The following is a 14,943-nucleotide window of genomic DNA, read 5'->3' on the forward strand; positions in this document are numbered from 1 at the left end:
ATTTTGTTATTTTAATAAAATTAAATGAATAACCTTTATCAACCCATGCACGACATAATGTAGCATCACTAAAAGACTGATAAAAAAATGAACTATTATTCAGTAACTTTCTACTGTTACAGAATATAAGAGATGACAGTTAATGATATTGGTTAGTACCACTGTTTTTTTTTTTATATATATATATTAAAAAAAAGTAATTTTTATTAGTTTTTTTAATAAAATTGGAGTTAAAAAATGTAATTTGTGTTATTAATTTATAAAATGATCAATTTCCAGCACCAATTAAAAATCATTCATTGTAGTCACTATTATTCATTGATTTAACAAGTAAGCTAAAATTAAAACAGTGTCCTAGAATTTACAGATATTTTAAAGAAAACAAACTTGTATTTCAATGACCTAAAACCATTTCATTCCTGATATTAGTAAACAGAAATATATTACTATATAGTATACACAAATAATGATTTATATTTATAAGTGGACATAAGTTTTATATAATAAAACATATGGTTTAATAACTAATAAAAATTTAAGTAGTAAAAATTCAAAATTGACTTAAAATTGCATAATTATTAAAACTATTACACATTAAAGTTTATAAAGCATAAATATGTAGATCCACAGTAGTTCTAAATACAGTGTCTGAAGTAATATTTATTTTTATTTTTTTACCCAAGATTCACACGTGGCTTCCAGTAGAAATTCATCTGTGTGTTGTGATGATTTAATTCAGCGATTGTATTATATATTTCAGTGACAATAGGATGTCTGGAATACATTGGAATTCCAAACGTTGTCTCAAAGTAGGTTAAGTAACCCCTACCACCTGTTGCACAGACGACTACTATGTTTTATTCAAACTATTATTTGTCGAACTGTCATTATTTTTTTGTACCTTTGTTTAAATTTGAAATTACTGTTAAAGGTAAAGAATGAAATGGTTTATAACCTAATATGAATTTTTATGTAGTAGAATTTATAATATTAAGTAATAGTTAATAATTAGTTTTATTTGTATTAAAAAAATTAATTAATACAGTATTATTAAAAATACTTTTTTTTATAATTTTTTCATAAATATTGTCATGTTTATTATGTGGAAAATTTATCCAGCATATGAACTTACTTTCTAATTAATGCTTCGTTATTGCTTTTACGTGACTATTATTTTGAAATATCTAATGCAGAATTGATTTATTATAGATAATTTTATCATAAACTGAAATGAGTATGTCCATTCTACAATGCAGCTTAGTACATGGGAACCAGCTTAGTTCCGGTGCTCCAGAATCTCCAATACATTTAGCGTTACTGGCTCAGCTATTTGGTGCGAGGCTGGATCTTTCCCCCTGTTGGGAGATAAGATCCGAACAAGTGACCAGTTCGTGGCAATCGCCTTCCCGCCAATTATAATATTGGCGGGTACAGGAATATTGACAACAGTGTGTATTTTATATTTTAATAAATTTGTTATCTCTTTCATTCGTTCCTCTCCCCTTTTACAGAATCTAGATTCTTGGTGAAAATTTTAATTTTTTCATTCGTAATAAATTATAAGGGCTCGTTGGTTTTTTTTATTAGTAACTAACTGTTCTTTTATCCTGTAACAAATCCATTACCTCTGCCAAATAAGTTAGCGATCTGAATATTGTTTATTCTGTTTTTTATGGTTATTCTGCTGAAATAGATTAGACCTATTTACTGCTTTATTATTATAACTATATTACATAGTTTCGTTTATCCAAATTATTTTTATCTTGATTTTTTAATTACGCATATAATTTTTATGTACCTTTTTAATTTGTATTTTATTATTATTCTAATTAAAATTAACATTTCAATATTTAAATAAACAAATACTTTTTTATTGAATTATATAAAATTAAGTTTTTGTCCCAAAATTACAAGTACTTGGGAAAATTTTATAAATTATATTAAGAAAAGTAATTAATTATCCAAAAAATTGAATGTATTACATGTTATATATATTTTTTTTAATAACCTGATTAAATTTAATAACCTGTCGAATCTCGTTAATTCAAATCTGAAAGTAAGAGAAAATTCCTTCCAGTCGTGGAGATTTTTATTTGAGTTTTTTTTTATAATTACGAAGTCAAGAAATAAATTTCAGATTAGTGTGGCTCAAAATAAATTTTGTTTGGCTCAAATTTATGTTTTTCTTTTTTGAAGAGAAACTTGTTTTAAAAAATTGTCATAATTTTTTTTCGAAATCTTGCCAGTTTTGTGTTTGTTCTACATATGAAGAGAAAGAAATATCAATCATTGGATTTCTAGAACGTCTGTAGCATTTTAACGTAGTTTTTGATTTTCTTTGTCGGAGTTGCTGATTTTCCTTCCTTAGCATTTTACTTTTTTATGTCTTCCGTGTTTTTGTTATTAATTATGCCATCTTCTGTCCTTTCATCGATCCAGAAGCGGGAATCTCATCATCAAATTGAACAAAACTTTGAAATGTATATTATCACTTTTGTAATTTTTCTAAATATATTATTACTTATCGATGTCATCTTCAATCAATTACTTTGTTATCAATTTTCTATGCTTTCTCTTTAATTTTTTTTTATAATCTTATAATTTGAAAACCAATTACCCATAGATATCAGAATAATATTTGTCCGTTCCTTGTCAACCGTTTGCACAGTCTTCAATTTAATATATAATATTGAGTTTTCCCTGTCTTCAAAGAAGTGAGAAATAATTTTTCTTATTATTTATTTTTTCTGTATATTATTTTGAATTTCTTGTTTCCTGGTACACGAGTGGAAAATTTGGTGTAGCCTATTTTTTACACATACATTTTACTTTAACGTGTGACACAATTGTCACAGAGTAAGATTATTTTACGTTTCCTTTTAGGTCTTGTGCTTTTTATGTATTATCAATTATTACTTTCACAATAATTTTGAATTATCCTAGTTATTTAAGTTCAGTTTTAATTTGAATTGTAGACTGTTTTCAAGGTGAATGGATCCAATTTCAAATTTTAGAGGTTTCTTTTATTATGGTCACTTCAGAAATGGGTATGTAGGCTACTTCACGCATAAAAAAAGAAACTTTCCCATCATTTGGCTGGTTAGTTCAAGAGAAACCATAGAAAAACCTTGATCACAAAAATATTACAGAATATACCATTAATTATAAAATAAAAAGTTCATCTGATTAGCATCCAAATTTATATTTTAAGTATAACTCACCAGGTTGGTCTAGTGGTAGAGATTCGTAGTCATAAATCAGCTACTCTTGAAGTCAAGAATTATTGTATCCTAATAAAAGTAGTTGCATTTATTTGGATGCTGGATCGTGGATACCGGTGTTCTTTGGATGTTTGGATTTCAGTTGGCCACGTCTCAGATATGGTCGGCCTCTTCTTTTTCTGTTTAGTCTCCGGAACCACCGTAAGATATTACTTCAGAGGATGATATGTATTAATGTAAATAAAGTGTAGTCTTGTACAGTCTCAGGTCGACCGTTCCTGAGATGTGCAGCTGATTGGGGCCCAACCACCAGAGAACATCAGTGCCCACGATCTAGTGTTCAGGTCGTATGAAGATCCTTTACTAGGATTTAAACCTTAAAACTCTCTCGGCTTCAAAATCAGCTGATTTGCGATGGCGAGTTAACCACTAGACCAACCCGGTGGGTAGATAAGGTCGACCTGAGTCTGTACAAGACACCTCACTCACACGCCACAAAAAAGGGATGCAGCTGTGTATGGTCTCCGAATGCAGAAAACTGCATGGAATATCTGGAGACTTCCAGGTATTCATATAAGAATAATAATTTAAATATTATCATACAAGTAATAACTACAAAATAAATCACAATTCACAAAACGTTAAAAAAAAATTATTTGAGGCTCGTTTACATGCACATTGAATGGTTTGCAAAAAGTTCAGGGTTTTTAATTTTAAATAGTATCGTTTAAAAATTCATCGACAGTAATATTGTCTCTTTAAAATAAAGTTTTTTAATTATATTTTAAATAAATTAATATACTTTTTAAATGGTTCAGTAATTTATTTGAAGGGTATTAAAGCCCTTTCTTGTAAGCTGAAGTATTGTGTTAAGTTACACGAAAACTGTTCGGTATGCTTTTCCTTTTCCCCCCACACTTTTTTCACAATTTTCAACTTAAAAATTACTTAATATAGCACGTTTTATAATGATTAATGAATGAAACATTAGAGGAAACACACTAATGTGTTGTTTTATACTGGTCATTTTAAACATTCTCCATATTAATATACTTTACAAATTAATAAAATAACAAGCTTATTAGCCATCATTACTGAATTTATTATTTAAATAATCAAAAACTTATTGTTAATTAGTCAAGGTTAGGGAACAAAGCGTGTGTAGGTTAAGTTTGGTTAGATTAATTTGGTTACTGATGAATCGTACATATATCACATAACTGAACCAAACATATTTGGTTTAAACAAAATAAACACACTAACTTACTAAACTGAAATACAAATAACATCAAATAAAAAAAAAAATTTCATTTCACTGGATAGGATTCACCAATGTATTTTAATATAATATTAAATAAATGTTCATTTTTATGCCTATTACGCCATAAGAATTCACACAGATATGAATCCAACATTAGCCAAGCAGTTCCACTTTCCCTCATATTACGTTTTTTGGAACAAGCCCACAAATTTTCGATATTTTGTGTATGAGCTCCGGTGATGGGATCTACAAAATTTTCTGAATGATTTACAATGTAATGTTGAAAATTATATCCATCCAAATGAGAAATACCATCATAGGTTTTCCACTTGTCAGACATTATTGTTGATCCTTTTTGAATGCATGCTGTTATTGTCTGAATTAATGTATTTTCAGTAAGATTCAGAACAGCATACATGAAACAATTAAGTATTTCTCTGAAAATATCTCTAAAATACCCACTGTTTTCTGAAACCCACTGCTGTTTCTGAAAATGAGGACTCATCTATTTCTACAGTCACTCCTGGACCACCGTTTAAATAAATGACCATCATACATACAACTCTCTCAGGTACATTTAACAATCCGTTATTGCTTATTTGACATTTGTAATTCTTTCGAACAAAACATAGTTGTACATAAATGAGCCCAACAGTACATAAACAGCACAATGTTTTCATCGCTACAAATTATATATAATTGATAAATTTCTATCAAACTGCAAGTTTGTAACAAAAAACTACTTTTAAAAAAACAGATCATTCTACACTTCCAACAGAATGCATTCTACATGTATGAATATTGAATTAAGCACATTTATTTATATGAATAAAATGATTTGAACGAAGTGGTACAATGGTACTTATACAGCAATAAATTGACTGCAGAATGTAAAACAGAAGTTAACAGGATTACCAATGTGGTTTTTTCTTAATGATTAGTAGTAGTAGTGGTGGCGGTGGCAGCAGCAGCACCACCAATGTTATGACGCACAAAGCACCCACTGCTTTACCTGACTGAGTATGATCTTGTAGAGGGATGGTGGTCCATATCATTCTGTACAGGCTTGGGAAGGAAGAATCCTGGCTCAAAAGCCAGGATCAACTTCACTCTACCTTCCATACAGATAGTGTGTGGTCTCGGGTCAGGTTAGATACTTTTGAGGTTGTTGTTATCAATGACATATCTTTTCCTTGAGTACGAGATCAAGTGTGGTTGAATGACTGTATTGAGCTAGGGAAACTTATGGTCAGTCAGACCAGAACTGCCTTAATGTTCTATTTTGGATAGTTGTTTTGATTGGGATATTATCTCTTTTTCCTATTATTTATTAATGTTACTTTGTTGTTTGTTAGATAGCTAAATGTGGTCCAACTTATACGGTTGTTGGTACGGAAGAAAATGCTATCTACTTTTAGGGTGCAAGATACACACCATCATGTTCTTCTGAAAGTAATAATTAATTGTTTAGTACTATCAGTTACTTAGTTAATATTATTCTCATGAATAATTTTTGTTTTTTTACTTTTTACAGTTTGATGTTATACTCATTCGGTATTATTTACTGTTTAATGTTAGTGTTAATCTTCTTTCAGTGTATTAATTTTGTTACTATATATTGGTTACACTGGGTGTAACTGATAAATTAAAAAAAATACAATTTAGTGTTTAGTGATACCCCCCCCCCCCCAGCTTATCAGCTCTAATTTTCAAAATAATTTATGTTTTTGAGATTGTTTTTTTAAATAAATATTTTTAAAAAATGTTAATACTAAAAAAAATTAACTAAGTAAAGAAAGTAACTAAAAAAAAGTAAGCAAGTAAGTACAACTTGAACATTTTAATACTACACAGTAAATTGAGTGTATTCTTTAATTTGTTTAGAACATTTAGAACAAGTGAAAAAATGCCTTTTCACTCTGAACAATTTGTTATATGAAAAGTATTGATGCAGTCATTGTTATGTAACACAGTGCTGCAGTTTGAGTGGCATTGTGTATATATATATATATATATGTGTGTGTTTTATTGAAAATAAATATGACTTGGATACTGACGTTTAATATTTTCCCAATTACCTTTCTCTCCAGGATTGTTATGTCCTGAGAAACTCATATTTCAAATGTTATTCAAACATCAGTTTTTACAAGCAATAGACTAAAAATACAATGATTAGACGTAAGACACGAGGTATATGGAACGCTGTATCCATGTATTCAGAGAAGTAAAAAGAATAATTTATTCCGTAATCAAAAATAAATATTTTGTTTTCATCTTTTGCCATAAATGTCTTCTTTTATACCTAAGCTATTTGCCTAATTACAGTTTTGCCATAATAGAAACCAAGGATTAGAAGTGTGAGTAAATTTTTGGGCCAGAAGATCAATATAAAGATGACAAAGAAGAGTAAGCCATTTGAAGTAATTAAAGTTACAAACACTAATTTTTTTATTGGCCAAAAATCTTAAAGGTGCTATTATTCACAGAAAGATCAATAAAGATGCAGTAACACCAATGGAAACTTAAAAGTTCAGAGGTTTTGATATAGTAAAGGGCAACCTAACTAAAATACATTTTAAATATACTTTAATGAAGAGATGCTGTTTTCTATAATTAGCATCAAGAAGTCTTCTCGAGTTGGTAAGCTGCTTCAACTAAAGAATAAATAAACAAAGAGGTAAAAAATGTGTGAAATTATCAACAAACCAAGTAAGTCACAATTTTTAATTTTGTTATAAGTTGAATAATTTTATGTTTTGATTTTCTATTTCTAAGATTATAAATAAGATTCTACATTTTCTCTTAATATTGATATAGAATTTGTTTAATTTAGTATATTAATGAATAACACATTCTAATTCTAATAAAAGGATTAAAATGATATTTCTTATTGATGATTTACACTAATTAGCTTCTGACCATCCACAGGTAAAATTGTAAGTAGCAGACTATTGCTCTATGTATCTTAATGCTACTTGTAGCTTTTATTGTAACTGTATTACAGAGAAAATTAATAATAAATAATACTTCAGCAAATTAATTATTTGAACACTTAATTAGAAATAGAATATAAATATCATTTGAAAGAAGGAATTAACTATTCAAAAGACTGCTTGGTACATCATATGTCTGGTCTCCAGGAATTATTAGCTTCAGCCAGTTCAGCCTTTATCCAGCTTGGAACCTAAGAAATTAAGACAAAACAAGCATTTAATAAATAAATGAGAAAAAATTACATCAAAGGGCTTAAAATAACACAAAGTGAGTACTGGAAGCTGACAATTTTACATTACAAAAAACACAATGGAAATGATGCTTTTGACATCTTAGTTCTACCATGGTTCATTCACTGAAATTCAATTACTAATTTTTTTTCAATCAATCATTTGGTCTGTTCCAGTTTCTGTTTATATTTTGATTAAAAAAATATTATACTTTATTTATTATTGGACAAAAGGAAAGTAATTTTCAATTTTTACCCTTTTTAAAAGGGTAAAAATTGAATTTTTTGCTAATATATAGTGTTAATTAAAAAAATGTGCTTTTACAGTTTTATTTAATTTGTTGTCCTATTACTAATTTTTGTAAAGCGTATGAGCAAGGAAAACTAAAATAGGTTTATTCTTTAAATTTTGTTAAAGTAGGTTATATCAGTCACATGTAATCTTAACAAATAATAAAAAAGACAGGAATCCAAATAACGATGCATTACTGTTAACATAAAAATAAATTGCATGTGCAGTACAACTTGAAGGTGTCACAGCATTTCACCCAAACAAAACCAATTCTAAAATAAAGCTAGTATTTACAATAAAAATTTATAACATATTTTTTCAATACACTACAACATAACACATACAAATCATTATTTAAATAAGAATTAATTAATCTATTTATAATAGTAGTCCTAAGCAAGCTATATTGATATAAATATATAAGAAAAAATGTAGTTTTTAAAGACCTAAGAAATGCAACCCACATACATACACATCTTGAACAAAATAATTTTTTTAAATAATTATCTACAGAGTACACACTTTTTGGATTTAAATAATTTTTTAGGACAGCTTTAAATTAGTACTACTGATACTTAAAGTGTCATTTGGAAAGTATTAAACAATTATATTCTTGAATAAAAAAGGCCTCTATCAAAAGAAGTTAGTCTGCGATCTGATATGTATGTTTACTTTTTTATCCTTTGTTAGTTGTGGACAATCTGAGATCTTAAGAGATTTTATATTTTTTTTAAATTTATGTGGGTGACAGAACTCCCCTATTGGTTGGCCTTGAACCATGTGCTCTTTAGTCACATTCTTGTTATGTTCATTGTACTTAGCAAGACTGTTCTGGATCTGGTCGACTCCCACTATTTAAATCATAGGTTTTTTAACTTAATATTTCCTTGAATTTTAATATAATTTTAATAATTATTTCAGAAAAAGAAATAAGTTTGATTTTATGTTATAAATAATATACAATTAACATTACAATAACAGAAGGGAAAGTGTTCATCTACTCTCCAGTCTAATAATGATGACATGTTAAAAAATAGGGCTAGAAGAAGAAACAACAGCTATTGCTGTTTTATAGCAAAACTAAATGGAATGTAATGATACTAAGTTGGAATGGACACAGATCAAATGTATGCCTGCTATGATATACCCAGAGCCATTAAGCACTGTAATTTATTTCATTATTCTAAACGCTGCTGGAGTAAACAGTCAAATTATTCACACTGATAAATAAAAGTAAGATTAAAAGCTGGTGTTTTTTTTTCACATAATTTATCAATTGTTTTGGTCTCTAACCACCAGCTGAAATATGACCCAAAACGTTGTTTCCTACTGGCTTGAAGCGTTACGTGGAAATGGAACCTGCTACTTGCTTTAATACTATCCAAAAGAGACTTCTGTTTGCTTTACATAAGTAAAAAATTAAGAAAGTTCATGAAATAGATTTGCCATGTTTGCAAAGCCAGGTTATCTCTTGGAACATTGTAGAATGAGATGCAAAACTGGCTGTGATTAAATTGTTTCTCTAATGATACCAATGACTGAGAGATTGACAAACTTAATAAACGTTTTCCTATTTTAGTTCTATTTTACGTTCCTATAATTTTATAGGTTTAATATAAACGTAGTGTATGATATGGTGGTCTACAAGCAGACCACCATACCATATTGATGATTCAATGATTTAAGGACATGATATCCTTAACATAGTCTTGCAGAAACACAGAACCCGAAACCAAGAGGAAGTGATTACATATACAAGGATAAGAAAAAGGGTAAATGATAAAAAGGATGATTCTAACCTTGAAGAAACCACCGCATGAGACAAATGACCCTAATAAGGGAATAACTCAAGGCCTCTTCAAGGCAGCTAGCATCCATTTTGTTCACAATCTTTCAGGAGATTAGATTTTTGTTCGCTAAGGATGCAGCATGTTACAGATTCCAACTTGCATTCAGCTAAAACATATATTACAATAAAATTTTTTTTCCACACAAATTAAAGCGCCACTGAAACTTACTGTTAAATTTTTCAGCTAGACTGCCATAACCGAGTACATAGTTTTGTCTTTAGCAAAATTGATGAGGAACCAATGATACCAATGCCCAAAATATTACCCAGAAAATAAAACATGTAAAAAACAATAATAAACGATACACTGATTGCACATTTACAGTTTGTGAAATCAAAAACTGTAATTCATTAAGAATTTAATCTCCTAAACAGAGTAGAATAATACAGATTTTAATAAATATTCAAACAGCTAGATCAACAAAAAAATTCAAAAGAAAAACCCACTAATTAAAAAACCAAAAAAATAGTGTTAAATTAAAAAAACACAAAAAAAACAAAATGCAAGATTGATAAAAAAAGTACTAATTATCATGTAAATAAAACTCATTATAATAATTCTTGCTTAAATCTTACAACAGCTTGTCTTTTGGATAATGAAGTGGAGGCATCTTGTAAAGTAGACAATTTAAAGCGCTTATAAGTTGTTATACTAAATTCATATCAGATGCCCAATTTTATTAAGTAAACCATAAAACAGAAAGAAATTTAAAGTTACTTCTGGTTTACTAAAAATGAAATAATAAAGTCATGTAAAAATTTTTAAATTCACTTATTAAATTTAAATTTTATTGACATATATTACCTGAGAAGCACAAACATTTGACAACATTGCATAACTGGAAGATATATGTAAAAATGATATTATTTTGTAAAAAAATTAACTATAACTAAAATAAGAACTTTTATAACCCACATTATATAACCAAGCAATTAAGTACGTTTTCTTAAAGTAAATGCAAATAAAATAACATAACTGACAGTGAAGGTATAATACTTAGTGACAAAAGAATCAACAATTACCATAATAAAAAAAGAAATATATTCGGTTCTAAGTAACTGGTATATAAAAATTTATTAAAAAAAATTATTTGAATCACATATATTATATAATTATTGTAATGTATTATTGTAATTAGAAGACAATAGTTCAATTCAGACAGAAAGAAAAAAATTCTATTCTGATGATAATATTGTGTTATGATATGTTTTTTCTACCTCCTTTTCATAATTTTTAAGTTGCGACTGCATCAATTGCTTAACAATGCTACTTGACAACAACCTACTTTGATACTGTTAAGCATATATTTGAAATTCTGACTGAACGCAGTAATGATTTCTAGTTAATTAAGAAAATTATTTTAATGATAATCTGCAAGGTGAATTTAAGCAATTTAGAAAAAAATTGGGTATAAAAATGTAGAATTCTAACTGTTAAAAAGGAATAAGTAAATAAAACAAACTAACCTAAAAAAAACTAATAAAAAGAATGATACTTACTCAATTTTTCTATAATTTACATTTTTAGAAGTCAACACCAAATTATAAAAAATTAACTTATATAATTTAGTTACTAGCTTCAAAAATTTTAATTTAAATGATTAGAAAAAGATAAATTTTATATCTTAGAACCTTCTTTATGTCGATTTTATTTATTTTTTTAAATTATATAAGCCTACAAAAACTGTTACCTGTAACCAAGCCGCAGGCAAGAAAAACTAAGCTCAGAAACATAATATTAACAATAATAATAAATATGCAGAAAATAATGTACAGAGTCTGTTAGCAAGTGCTAAGACTATCTAAAATAGAAGACTATGAAGATCTTTTTTGGAATATTTAGGATAAAAGTACTTCTAATTTTTTCAGATTACCTCAGGCAATACGTACTTTGTACAATATATATATATATATATATATATATATATATATATATTACAATATATATACAATATACATGTTTGTACAATATATGTACAATATATATATTTGTACAATATAACAATCCAGTATTTTGCAATAATAAAACAAAAAACATTTTTAAATGTTTTATAGTCAGTATAATTTCTTGTTTAAAAAATTTTCAATTTAAATTATATAGAAAAATAAAAAGGATAACTGATATTGTTCTGTTTCATTGTGAGTAGGGTTTGATGAAGCAGAATAAAAATATGTATGGGCTGATTAAGAATGTAGGTTTTTTTAAAGTTAATAACATTAAATTATGTATGTGTAAATAAATATCATTATCTGATTTAGTCGAAGTCACACAATTTGTGGTAATAATACTACTGATAAAAATAAATGCCTTTCAAGGATTTTTGCTGAAAAGATTAAAAGCAGCTAGGTACAACCCCAAATCCTCTATTTCTCTGTTAACCCATATAAAACAGCCAGACGAAATTATCGATTGTTTAATTTAAAATTACCGGTAATTATAAAACAATAACAGGAAACATCCAAAATGAAAAGATTTATTTCTTACTACAATAATAAATAATAACTAAAAAATCTAAACATCAGTATTGTAATTGGTTTTATTATATTATATAAATTTTTTACTTCCCTACATGTAACCTAGCATCATATGAACATTTAAAAAGTTATTTCTTATACACACATACACTCGCATATGAACATACTCGCACACATGTCACTTTGTTAATTAGTTTTAAAGTAAGGATTTATTTTATCATAATTTTGTAATAAAATAAATTATTTGTAAGTAACCCAAAATTCATCGGAACAAGAATATTGTTCAAGTAGGATCGTAAAAGTAAAAACATTACCATATTTCAAATTTCTAAATGGAACCTACATTAAATGTACGATGTAATTATAGTTAAATAATTATTATTTCAAAGCAGTTAGTGAATTTGTTGCAAGGTAGCTTCTTTTTGTAAACTGAAAGCATATTAAGGAGAGGCTAATAACTAATTATGTTTAAATTACACATAAAAAAAAAACAGGTAGTATTCATGAGAGAAGTGAAACATAAAAATTAATACTACAGAGCAGGGCCCTAATTTTTATTTATAACGGTCCTTAACGTGATCTAAAATACTGAATTATATTAATGAGAGAAGTGAATTTAAAAAGGTTTGTGCCTCCAAAAGAAGATATCTTTAGTTGTAATTAAATAATAGAAAACACTATAAAAAAAAAAAAAACTAAAAGTAGTAACCAAATAATAAGAAGCATAAACATAGAACAATATTTCTAAAGGTAAACATACTTAAAAATTGCAGCTTCTTGGATCACAAGGTTGCATTCTTTGGCTTAGACAACTAGCAGTTTTTGATAAAGGGAAATTTTATATATATATTGTATTAAATTAAATTTTAACCACCAAAACACAGTTAATAGATAAATTGAAGTTATATAAATTTCAAAAATCAATATTTGCAGGATCCTGCATCTTCAGTCGGCATTAAATTCTATTATCTATTTAATTAAATAAATGTAATTATCAATTATATTAAAACATATTTTTTTAAATCTTTTGTCATTTATTTGAAATTATGTTTTATATTTTGAATAATATGAAGCGCGGTTTTTCAGTAAAGGCCATTTTCAATTTGCTCCCACTACATGTAGTGGAAAATGGTGCTAGTATAGCATGTTAATTTATATCAACAATCATCTGTTTGCAACAACAGGTTAACATTACTCCGGTTAGTTGCTGAGCTTAGCCGTGCTGAAATCAGTGCTACAATAAATAATCACGTGAGTTGTGAAGTACGATCAGTAATTTGTTATCTATTGGTGAAAAAAAATCTGCTACTGATATTCATACAGAAATTGTTGATGTTTACAAACTCGGTGTTATGTGTAAACTTAAAGTTCGCCAATGGTGTCATTTGTTTTGTGGAAGAAGAACAAATGTTCATGATGGAGAACATAATGGATGCCTGATTGTCATCACCGATGAATCGACTGAAAATGTGAATGCAAAAATCCATGAAATCAGAAAGCTTACTGCTTCTCAATTATCAACTGAATTTCCTTTTGTTTTTGATCAGTAATTTATGACATTTTAACTGAAAAACCGGGTTACAGAAAGTTGCGTTCCAGATTGATACCAAAAATGTTGACAGAAACACACAAACAAAGACATCTTACTGTAGCTCAAATATTTTTGAGACGCTACGAAAATGAAGATGGTGATTTATGGAAACACATTGCGACCGGTGATGAAACGTGGATACCTTATTCAAATGTTGAAACAAAGCAGCAATCAATGCGATGGCAGCATTCATCATTCCCAAAGCCCAAAAAGTTTATGCAAGAAAGTTCAATGAAAAAGCTTCTGTTTATGATTTTTAGGGATGCCGAAGGGATATTGCTTGATTGAATTTCTTGAACGTGGAAGAGCTGTTAATGACAATATATACTGTGAAACGCTTACAAAACTTAAGATGTTCAATTCAAAATAAAAGGCGCAGGAAACTAACCGACAGGATTTTGTTTCTCCATGATAACGCACAATCTCACACGGCAAACAAAACCACTGAACTGTGACAATTTAATTGGGAAATCTGTGAACATCCACCTTAGAATTCGCATCTTGCACCAAGTGATTATTACCTTTTTCTCCATTTAAAGCAATCGCTTGCATTGCAGAAGTTTGAAGTTGATGAAGAATTGCAAAACAAAGTAAATAATTGGTTTAAATCATAAGCAGGAAAATTCTTGAATAATAAAGTTGGTAAGCCAAAATCAAAAATGTATTGTGAATATGGTGCAAAATATTACATATGTGTAAATTTATTTTGTTATAAAAGTTTTTTTTAATTTCTCTTATTTTAATTTTTATATCAAAACAGCCCTTTCTTTAAAAAAAAATGCCTCGTATAACAAGCATGTATGTAAATTTTGCTGTCCAGTACTGTTATGATGTTATCTTTAAAACATATATTTTACTTTATTCTAATGTCATTATTTCCAAGTTTTAGACTGCATTTTTATTATGTTTTTAATTAAATCATAATGTTCAAAAGCTGATCTAGTGATTCATCATTTTATATTTTTATTTTAAATTTATAAATCTAAAATTTCTCAATTATTTTAATCAGTACGTTTGTATTTCATATTTGT

General features: G+C 27.8%; 1 protein-coding gene across 6 annotated transcripts in view; it reads right to left on the bottom strand.

The window, feature by feature from the left end:
- LOC142332146 (uncharacterized) overlaps positions 1–14,943 on the bottom strand; it is a 130,045-nt gene that overhangs the window by 31,232 nt on the left and 83,870 nt on the right. For 2 of the 6 annotated variants that reach the window (XR_012758177.1, XR_012758178.1), the window contains 2 exons: positions 9,797–9,953; positions 7,193–7,666 (listed from right to left, as the gene is read on the bottom strand). The exons of 2 other annotated variants lie outside the window; for them this stretch is intronic. The gene's annotated coding sequence lies outside the window, so the exon portion shown is untranslated. Of the gene's footprint in view, positions 1–7,192; positions 7,667–9,796; positions 9,954–14,943 lie in introns of those variants that run through there. 2 more of the 6 variants (XR_012758175.1, XR_012758176.1) reach the window with 1 other exon arrangement.

Source organism: Lycorma delicatula, chromosome 11 (genome assembly GCF_047948215.1).
Source record: "Lycorma delicatula isolate Av1 chromosome 11, ASM4794821v1, whole genome shotgun sequence".
In the NCBI taxonomy this organism is placed as follows: domain Eukaryota; kingdom Metazoa; phylum Arthropoda; class Insecta; order Hemiptera; family Fulgoridae; genus Lycorma; species Lycorma delicatula.